Source organism: Moschus berezovskii, chromosome 14 (assembly GCF_049115385.1).
Source record: "Moschus berezovskii isolate FMDL1 chromosome 14, NW_MosBer_1.0, whole genome shotgun sequence".
Lineage (NCBI taxonomy): Eukaryota > Metazoa > Chordata > Mammalia > Artiodactyla > Moschidae > Moschus > Moschus berezovskii.
In genome coordinates, this window is record NC_142473.1 from 86,325,238 (window position 1) to 86,335,437 (window position 10,200).

At 48.5% G+C, this 10,200-nt stretch overlaps 2 pseudogenes; both read right to left on the reverse strand.

The window, feature by feature from the left end:
* Positions 1 to 129: 129 nt before the first annotated feature.
* On the reverse strand, positions 130 to 3,350 carry LOC129554157 (olfactory receptor-like protein OLF1; annotated as a pseudogene).
* A 4,768-nt stretch (positions 3,351 to 8,118) lies between these two features.
* LOC129554218 (olfactory receptor 5B21-like) lies at positions 8,119 to 9,504 on the reverse strand (annotated as a pseudogene).
* Positions 9,505 to 10,200: the final 696 nt, after the last annotated feature.

Sequence of the window (10,200 nt, forward strand, 5' to 3'; positions counted from 1 at the left end):
AGATGATGGCACTCTCAAATGAAGCATGCTCAAATGCCGATGGGTGGAGGAAGGCTGCCCTGTGAGTCCCTGACCTGCCTCCAGTTTAGTGCAGGGAAAGCCTTTGTGGTGTGGAGTTACCTTGTGGAGTTTATTTGTTACTGTAGCGCAAACTATCTGACTAACACATGTTCTGACTATTAATCTAGGTAGGGCCTACCACACTTGTCGTACCTAATTGCCTCCTGTATATTTTTACAGCTGGGTGAATTGAATTAATTTTTAGCAAGTCTTTTCACCCTAACGTTCTAGTCCTGACCTTAGTTGCTGACATGTACTAAAAACGCGGTTTATTAGTTAAAGGAATGTAGAACATAGGAGGAATTTAGTAAATATTTATTTTCTGGAGGTAGACAAAAGTAAGAAATCTTCATACTTAGCTTGCCTGAAAGGAATTTTTAATGAGTCACTTTTAGAATAAAATGTCAAAATTGAACATGTTCATTAAGTAAGTTTTGTAAAATTTTTGAGAAAGACGGAAAAAGATTTTCCCATTGTGCTACCACTCTAACACAATCATCATTTGCACTTTTGTGTGCTCCTCCCAGATTTTTTCTGCTCGTTTTTATCTCACAGTTACCATCACACAGTAGATGTTCTGACCTGCTGTTTTCCATGTATTATGTCATCTTCACAAGCATAATGTTTAGTGGTTACGTCGTAATCCATTGGGGGTGGGGGGAATCTCTTAATCGGTTTCCTCCTATGAACATTTGTTGTTGTTTTTGCTAAACAAGTCCGACTCTTTGTGTTTGCGACCCTGTGGACTGCATCACACCAGGCTTCCCTGTCCTTCACTACTTCCTGGAGCTTGCTCAAACTCATGTCCATTGAGCCAGTGATGCCATCCAACCACCTCATCCTCTGTCGTCCCCTTCTCCTCCTGCCCTCCATCTTTCCCAGCATCAGGGTCTTTTCCAGTGAGTCGGCTCTTTGCATCAGGAGGCCAGAGTAACGAAGTATTTGAACATTAGGTTTCTTCTCATTTCTTGCTTTGAAAAGTGATGCTGTGATACATCTATTTGTATAGTAAGATTTGGGCTTCCCAGGTGGCACTTGTGGTAAAGAACCCCCGTGCCCAGGCAGGAGAATTAAGAGACGGTGCTTCAATCCCTGGGTCGGGAAGATCCCCTGGAGGAAGGCATGGCGACCCACTCCAGTATTATTGCCTGGAGAATACCATGGACAACGTAGCCTGGTGGGCTGTGGTCCATAGGATCGCAAAGAGTCAGACAGGACTGAAGCATCCTAGCGTGCACACATAGTAAGATTTTCTATATTTAGAATGACATCCTTAAGATAGACCTGAAAGAAGCTTTCTGATGATCCCCAAACCTAGAGTGAGGCCCACACAGGCCAGGTGAAGTCTTTGCCTTAGTTTAAGAGCTTATCTTCCAGTCAGCTGTTCAGCCTTGAATTGAGACAGGTTTAGCTTCATTTGTGTGGTTCTCTGGAACACACGCACTCACCATGTTACATGTATACTTGAAGATATTTAGGTTATATATATATATATATATATATATTTGAATCCCTCTCCTAAAGCACAGCATCTTATATAAAACTGTAATTGCACTGATCTCCCTCTCTCTCTCTCACACACACAGACCCTTGAGAATTCTGAGACACATACAGGCCAGGTTGGATGTCACGGAAGGAGTGTGGTACCTGGTTGGGCCCACAGAAAGGCAGGGCGAAGACATTCCCAGTCTCAATAGCGGAATTAGCTCCCCCGAAAGCGTAGGAAGCAGCCACCGGCCGGAGACAGGGGCCCCTGGTCATGACGGAGCCGTCGTGGAGAGGTCGGCAGATGGCCGTGCCGCGCTCCTAGGCCATGGAAGCCGGCAGGAAGCTCTCAGCTGTGGCGAGCATCACGGAGAAGGTCACGTGGACCGCGCAGCCCTTGAAGGAGGTGGACCTGTCAGAGGCCAGAAAGTCGCCCAGCAGCGTGGGTGTGACCACAGGGGGTGACAGACATCAAGGAAAGAGGACGCGGGAAAGAAGTCCAGGGGACTGTTGGGGCGGGGCCCGCGAGGATGCGCGCCGTCAGCCCCGGTTGCCCACCAGGAAGCCTCCGAAGAGAAGCTTCTGGGGGTCTGGGTCGTTGGAGAATCCCAGCAGATGGACTGGGTGACGGGGGTGTAGTTTTCAGCAGCAGGGGCTAGCTCTCCAGGTGTCATCTGCAGAGGTGGCAACCGACCATGACTCAGACAGAATTACTGAGCGTGCCCACTCGTGCAAGGTACAATACGGGAGAACACCAAGCAGGTATAAGTCTTCTTCGAAAGGAAGTAATGGGGGCCTTCGTTGGTGGTCCAGTGGCTAAGAATTCATGTTCCCAAGGCAGGGGGTCTGCTTTTGGATCCTGGTCAGGGAACTGGATCCCACACGTGGCAACGAAGACACAGCCGTCAGACAAGTAGATAAATGTTATAAAAGGGAAGAGCAGGAAGCGTCATACCACAGTGGACAGGACATGGGCTGTGAAGCCAGGCAGATCTGAGTCTTGATTCTGACAATGGCACTGACCAGTTGTGTCTGCTTGGATAAGCTGTATCCATGAGCCTGATTTTTCTCACCGATGAAATAGAGAAGATACATCTATTCAGGATTTCTCTGTGGCCTTGATAAAAAAAAATGAATTGTGAAGTCCTCTGAATATCTGGAACAAAGTAAACAATAAATGTGAGGTCGCCTCCCGATTCTCCTGTGCTGTGTGTACACATACAGGTCACAATACGCAGCGCTCAGAGTCAGGGTCCTGGGGGCAGAATCCTGTCCCTTCAACCTTCACGCTTCCTTCCCTCTTTGCCATACCAGTTGAAAAATACTAGGTATTTTTCATATTCTCTCTCCCTTTTCTAACTCTCTTGGTTGAGGGCCTTAATTTTGCCCAAATGGAAATGTCCATGAGTCTCTGGTCCATAATGAATATTAATGGTTTTCCTTTTCTCTCCTAGGATGACCGCTGGGTTCCCTGGGCCCTCACACGGTCACACCTAGCATTAGGTTTTGGTTGAATTCCTGATCCTGCTTTCCAATAAATGAAACTTCTTGGTCCTCCTCCCCAACTCCTCACCTCTTCTCATCATGCCCAGGCCCAGACAGGCTAGGTTCCCTCCTAACTTACTCCTCCCATCGCAGCTCCGAGACGCACACTTGATTCCTTCAGAGGCTCATCTGTAATAATTCTCAGTCACGATGACTAACAGCCTTGCAGACACGTCCTGAGGTTCTCCAGATTTCCTCCATGGGCCTGAGGAGTCGCCTCTCAGCCCGTGAGCCAGCCTCCCCTGGCCCTGACCATCCCCTTTCTGGGTGCTGCTGGAAGCTGGAGGTTGACTCTGACTCACACGGATGCCCTTAGAATATATTAACAGGGCTTGGTCAACGTTTCCAAGTCTTCCTCCCGCCCCTCACGGGTTTCTTTTGTCCTCTATCATACTGCAACTTCTGAGAGCAGAGGCTGCTCTAAGTTTTGTATTTATCAAGTGAATAGCAAATATTTGAACAATTACTGTTACCCAAAAGTATTTGAACAATTGATGTTGTTCAATAGTATTCAAACAACTACTGTTCGAAAGAGCATCGAACATGGCTTGGGTCATTTAGGATCTTGAAATATTGTTGAGAGACAAACTGACCCTCATAACACAGAAGTGAGGTTGCCTGGTGACCGCTCTGCAGTAGGAATCCTTGTAAGTGACTCACAAGGTATTCAGAAAGGGGAGGGACAGGGCTGGACATTGAAGAATGTTGAACCTGGGGTTGATAGAGGAGATGAGGGTGTGCGACAGCCTGGAAGTGGGAATTACCCTCCGGTAAACGTTTACTGGGCAAAGTGCATGGCAAAGTGACTCTGAGCTGCAGATTTCTCAGTTTCCGTTTGGACAGGAAGACAGCACGTGTCAGCATACTTTGCACAGTTCTGGAAACACGGTAACACATTAACTTTCAAGACACTCTAAGTGACATTATGAACATGTAGTGGGTGGGGCTGGAAGAGACAGTCCCAGACCCCTGAATGCAGTGGGGTCTCAGGAAATGCTTACAGGCTGACACAGTAGGGGTGGGGTGCATCCAGATTTGGGGGAGAGGAAGGACAAGAGAACAGGCGACCTCAGCTCTCTGAACCAGCTCTGTGGGGAGAACTCAGTAGGACTTCCGATGGACAATCACCCACCTTAGTGGACGGTGCTCCCACCTGGCACACCTCCAGTGGGAACTCAGGATCCTCCCCCCCAGGCACGTGGGGGATTCCAAGACTCACTTCCACTGCAGCCCGTGTCTTTGGGGTTCTCTCCAGAGCTGTTTTTGGACTCAGAGCTGATGGCAGGGCACCCGGCTCAGGTGAACAGAGAGGGGACCTCAGGACTGAAGCTGAGGACGCTGCTGGTCCTGCCAGTTTATCCGGCTGGCTCTGCCCTCTCATGACCCCAGGTGCTGTGGAGGCTCAGAGCCCCAGGGAGGCCCTGAAACACCCCTGGGTCCATAGCCTCTCCTGGGATCCTGGGAGGGTCAGTCTCAGGGCAGAAGGGATGATGCCCTGCTGAATCTGGTCACTTGCTTTGGTCTTGAGGCAGAGGAAGTTCGGGTCTCCTTGAGGATCTGGCGCTTGTGGTTCCACCTTGGCCGCAGGGAGACTCAGAAGGAGAGGTGGGGTCCGTCCAGCCTCCTCCCTGGACTCTGAATTCTGGGTGAAGAGACATTGTCTTGCCCACTTGGGGGCTTGCTGGAATCTGGAGGCCAGTTTGCCCAGCTATTCTACTAAAGGACCCAGGGGACCTTGGCTGGACACTGAGGACCTGCCCTGGGCTCCAACCCTGGAGGACAAGTCGGTGACGCTGAGCTCCATGGAGAGTGAGTCTAGGGCGGGTCAGGCCGGGCTGAGCCCCTTTCCTTGCTGTTCCTGTGTCCCAGCCATGGTGGAGCCCTGAGGGGCTGGGCACCCTGGGGCAGGCATCCTGGGGCCTGACCCTCTCTGGGAAGCTCTCCTGGCATCAGCCACCAGGGACTCATCTAAGGAGGCGCTGGGAGCCTTATTAACGGAATGGGTAGTTTATCTATATTAGCAATTAAAAAAATTATATTTTCAGAAGTGAAGCTGGCATTTAAGCAGAGGAAATGCCAGTGGGTGTAAGGAGGAGCCAAGGGAATGGTTGGCCAGGAGCAAAAATGCTCACGGATCATCTCCCAGGTGTGGCTTACCCCCGCTTTTCCTCTCTCTGACTCTGTTTGTGGGTGGTGGGGAGAGGGCCTCCTCTCTATTTGTCAGCTGACTCTGCTCCCCTGAGCCTGTCCCTTGATGGCTCAGCTGAGGCTCCTGGAGTGGGGGTGGTGGAGGTTCTGGAATCATGAGTGTTTGAGCTGAAGAGAAGAACAGGGCACATGACCCAGCGGCTCTCAGCTGAGATGCAGTGGTTCCATTCTGCTCTGAGTCAGGCCTGGATTACCCCGTGGGAAGACCAGGAGCAAAGTCTAGGCATCAATGTGAAAAAGAGGCCACATATGGTCATAAGATGAAGTAGCAGGAGATGACAGAACATAGGGATTGTCTTTAAAATTATTTCAGTATATGCATAGGGAAAAATATAAAAGACATTTTGTGGACAGAATTGACAAATCAAAATAGGAACTGTGGGTTAGATAACAGTACCGTATCACTGCAAATTGTCCCAGTTTTGTTAACTGTATGCGTTATTCCTAGGAACTTCTCACTGAAGTATTTAGTGATAATGGTTTTAAATGAATTATATACATTAATATTTTATGTGGAGTAGAACATGGCAACTGACTCCAGTATTCTTGCCTGGAAAATTCTATGGACAGTGGAGCCTGGCAGGCTCCAGTCCATGGGGTTGCAGAGTCCAACATGACTGAGCACACACATGCACACATAAACGTTTTACGTATGTATCATGTACATGTATGTATGTATGTACATATATGTATATGTAATGGGGCAAATATAAACAGTCGGTGAGTCTAAAGAGTACATAGATGTCCTGTATTATTCTTGCAACTTTAAAAGTTATGTTAAAATACATTATAATTATAAAATAGATTGTATTGAAAGTTAAAATCTGAGTGGGAGGAGTGCTGATGGTAGAGATGCTATAAATTGCTAATTGTTGAAGCTGGATGAGAGGTAAATCTGAATTAATTTATCATACTGTCTGGTTTGTACATGTTTGAACCTTTGAATCCTAATTCTATTTTTCAAACTGAAGCATATTTGACATATCACATTGTGTGAATTGAAGGTATTGTTTTTGTTGAGTCTCTAAGTCATGTCTGACTCCTTGTGACCCCATGGACTGCCGCACACTAGGCTTCCCTGTCCTTCATTATCTCCCAAAATTTTCTTAAACTCATTACCATTGATTCAGTGATGCCATCCAACCGTGTCATCCCCTTTTGCCCTCTTCTCCTCCTTCCCTCAATCTTTCCCAGCATCGGGGTTTTTTCCAATAAATTGGCTCTTGGCATCAGGTGGCCAAAGTATTGGAGCATTTGAACATTTAGATTTCTTCTAATTTTTTTTTTCAAAAATGATGCTGTGATAAGCCTATTTATATAGTAAGATCTAAATTTAGAGTAACATCCTTAAGATAGATGTGAAAAAATCCTTTGCATGATCCAAACATCTCAGATTCAAGCCAACTCTCTCCAGGTTAAGAATTTGCATTAGTTTAAAAGCATGCCTTCCAGTCCAGCATTCAACCTTAAATTGGGTCAGGTTCAGCATCTTCATTTCTGCGATTCTCTAAGACACATATACCCACTGTATTACATGCACTTTTAAAGATGCTCAGGCCAAATAGAACTTTTCTGAGTCAGTCTCCTGAAGCACAGTGTCTTATATAATGCCGTAACTGCTTAGATCTCTCTCAATTCACACATGCACAGACTTCTGGCTAGGAAGCGAGGGTGTGAGGAGAGTTCTCTCTCGATCCTGAGGTTTTGTTTAATGGGACAGCTTATCCAATGCAGCAGCAGTGAGATGTAAAGGACAGTTCTGACCTGGTCCTCTTTCCTTCAGGAGCAGGAGGAAAGCATGGGTCGCTAAACCTGGGGAAAACCAGAAGATCGTGCTGCCCCTGGTCCGAGGTTTCCTGGGAGTCATGATGAGCTGCCAATGAGAGACTTGACTTGTGATCATGGTGTAACTGAAATATCTGGCTTTGATGCGGGCATCCTGATGCTGAAGTCTCACTCTCTCACCAGCTGTGTGGCTTCAGGAAGTTAATTCTCTTTTACTGAGTCACACGCCCTTCATTTGTAAAGTGAGGGCATCTCCACGCGGCTCCCTCACCAATGGTGGCAAGGGTTCAATATGTTCACAGTACTGAGTTACTTGAAAGCTGCAGTGCTCTGCACCAAGTATGGCATTTGTGTTTCTCCCTTACTGCTACCACCTCCTCCAAAACCAGGCTGCTCTTGGTCAGATCAATTCTTAGTGTGATTTGAAAGATGCTATGCCTTCCCGGTCCCATCACTTATGGCAAATAGATGGGGAAACAGTGGAAACCATGGCTGGCAACTTTTTTGGGCTCCAAAATCACTGCAGATGGTGACCGCAGTCATGAAATTAAAGGACACTTGCTCTTTGAAGGAAAAGTTATGACCAACCTAGACAGTATATTAAAAAAGAGACATTACTTTGAAAGTAATGTTGTCAAAAGTCTGTCTTGTCAAAGCTATGTTTTTTCCAGTGGTCATGTATGGATGTGAGAGTTGGACTATAAAGAAAGTTGAGCGCTGAACAATCAATGCTTTTGAACTGTGGTGTGGGGAAGACTCTTGAGAAATCCCTGGACTGCAAGGAGATCCAACCAGTCTATCCTAAAGGAAATCAGTGCTGAATATTCTTTGGAAGGACTGATGCTGAAGCTGAAACTCTAATACTTTGGCCACCTGATGTGAAGAACTGATTCATTGGAAAAGACACTGATCCTGGGAAAGATTGAGGGCAGGAGGAGAAGGGGATGACAGAGGATGAGATGGTTGGATGGCATCACTGATGTGATGGACATGAGTTTGAGCAAGCTCCGGGCGTTGGTGATGGACAGGGAGGCCTGGTGTGCTGCAGTTCATGGGGTTGGAAAGAGTCGAACACGACCAAGTGACTAAACTGCCCGATGCCGTCCTCATTCCAACAACCTTGCAGGGCTCAGCAGGGAAAGATGTTGACCTGGAGCTTCCTCTGCAGGGCCTCCTTCACCTCCTTGTTGCAGAGGCTGTAGATGACGGGGTGGAGCTTGGGGGTCAGGATGGTGTACAGACAGACAGACACTACTTGGCCCCTGGCATCATCAGTGGATCCATGAGGCTGGACGCAGGTGAAAATCACGGTGCTGTGGAAGATGGCCATGGCCAGGAAGGGGGAGGCACAGGTGGAGAGGGCCTTCTCCTTCCCGCTGCCGAGCACATCCTCTCAGTGGCCAGCAAGACCGGGCCGTGGAGGTGAGGACGAGGGCAGCAGGTAGAGAGGTAACCGGGGCAGAGAAGACATAGAGGGTCATATCTGCCACGGCTGTGTTGGCACAGGCCAGGCGGAGAAGGGGTTGGATGTCACGGAAGGAGTGTGGTACCTGGTTGGGCCCACAGAAAGGCAGGGCGAAGACATTCCCAGTCTCAATAGCGGAATTAGCTCCCCCGAAAGCGTAGGAAGCAGCCACCAGCCGGAGACAGGGGCCCCTGGTCATGACGGAGCCGTCGTGGAGAGGTCGGCAGATGGCCGTGCCGCGCTCCCAGGCCATGGAAGCCGGCAGGAAGCTCTCAGCTGTGGCGAGCATCACAGAGAAGGTCACGTGGACCGCGCAGCCCTTGAAGGAGGTGGACCTGTCAGAGGCCAGAAAGTCGCCCAGCAGCGTGGGTGTGACCACAGGGGGTGACAGACATCAAGGAAAGAGGACGCGGGAAAGAAGTCCAGGGGACTGTGGGGGCGGGGCCCGCGAGGATGCGCGCCGTCAGCCCCGGTTGCCCACCAGGAAGCCTCTGAAGAGAAGCTTCTGGGGGTCTGGGTTGTTGGAGAATCCCAGCAGATGGACTGGGTGACGGGGGTGTAGTTTTCAGCGGCAGGGGCTAGCTCTCCAGGTATCATCTGCAGAGGTGGCAACTGACCATGACTCAGACAGAATTACTGAGCGTGCCCACTCGTGCAAGGTACAATACAGGAGAACACCAAGTGAGTGTGTCTCGTTTACAAGAAAAATAGGGTGCTTCCCTGGTGGTCCAGTGACTAAGACTTCATGTTTCCAAGGCTGGGGGTCTGGTTTCGAATCCTGGTCAAGGAGCTAGATCCCACAGGCTGCCCGTAAGTGTTTGCATGCTAAACTAAAGATCAGATACTCCTCACCGAAGCCCTGGCACAGCCAGACCAATAAATCAATATTAAAAAAAAGAAATAATGGCAAGTGTCACATCACAGTGGACAGGACATGGGCGCTGAAGCCAGACAGACCTGCCTTCTTTCTGACTGTGCTGCTCACTGGTCGTGTCTCTTTGGATAAGCGTATTCATGAGCCTTTTTTCCCTCATCTTTAAAGTAGGGAAAGAAGTCTACTTCTCAGGGTTGCTCTTTGGTGGAAATGAAAATGCAAATCTCAAACCTTTGAGTGTGTGGGACACAGCAGGTTATCAATAGACACGAGGTCACTCCCCGCCTCTCTTGCGCATATATCCATAAATGATGCTCATGACTCTATTTGATGATGATTTCATTCTATCCTTTTAAAAACATTATTTGGTGTTTATTTTGGCTGCGCTGGGCCCTCGTTGCTTGCTTTGCTTGGGTTTTGTCTGATTGTGGTGAGTCGGGGACTCCTCTCTCCTTGCAGTGTGTGGGCTTCTTAGGGCACTGGTTTTGCTTCTTGCAGAGTTGGGCTCTAGGCACTGGGCTTCAGTGGTTGCGGTGTGTGGGCTTAGTTGCCCCGTGGCATGTGGAATCTTCCTGAACCAGGGATTGAACCTGTGTCCCCTGCATTGGTAGGCAGATTCTGAACCTCTGGAACCCCAGGGAAGTCCTCATTCTGACCTTTTTAAAATCACGATGTAATTCACATATTGTAAAGTTCGCTATTTAATGGCGTAGGAACCAGTGGTTCTTTGTCTATTTATAACATTTCATAGCCACCCCTAATGTTTAATTGCAGAGCA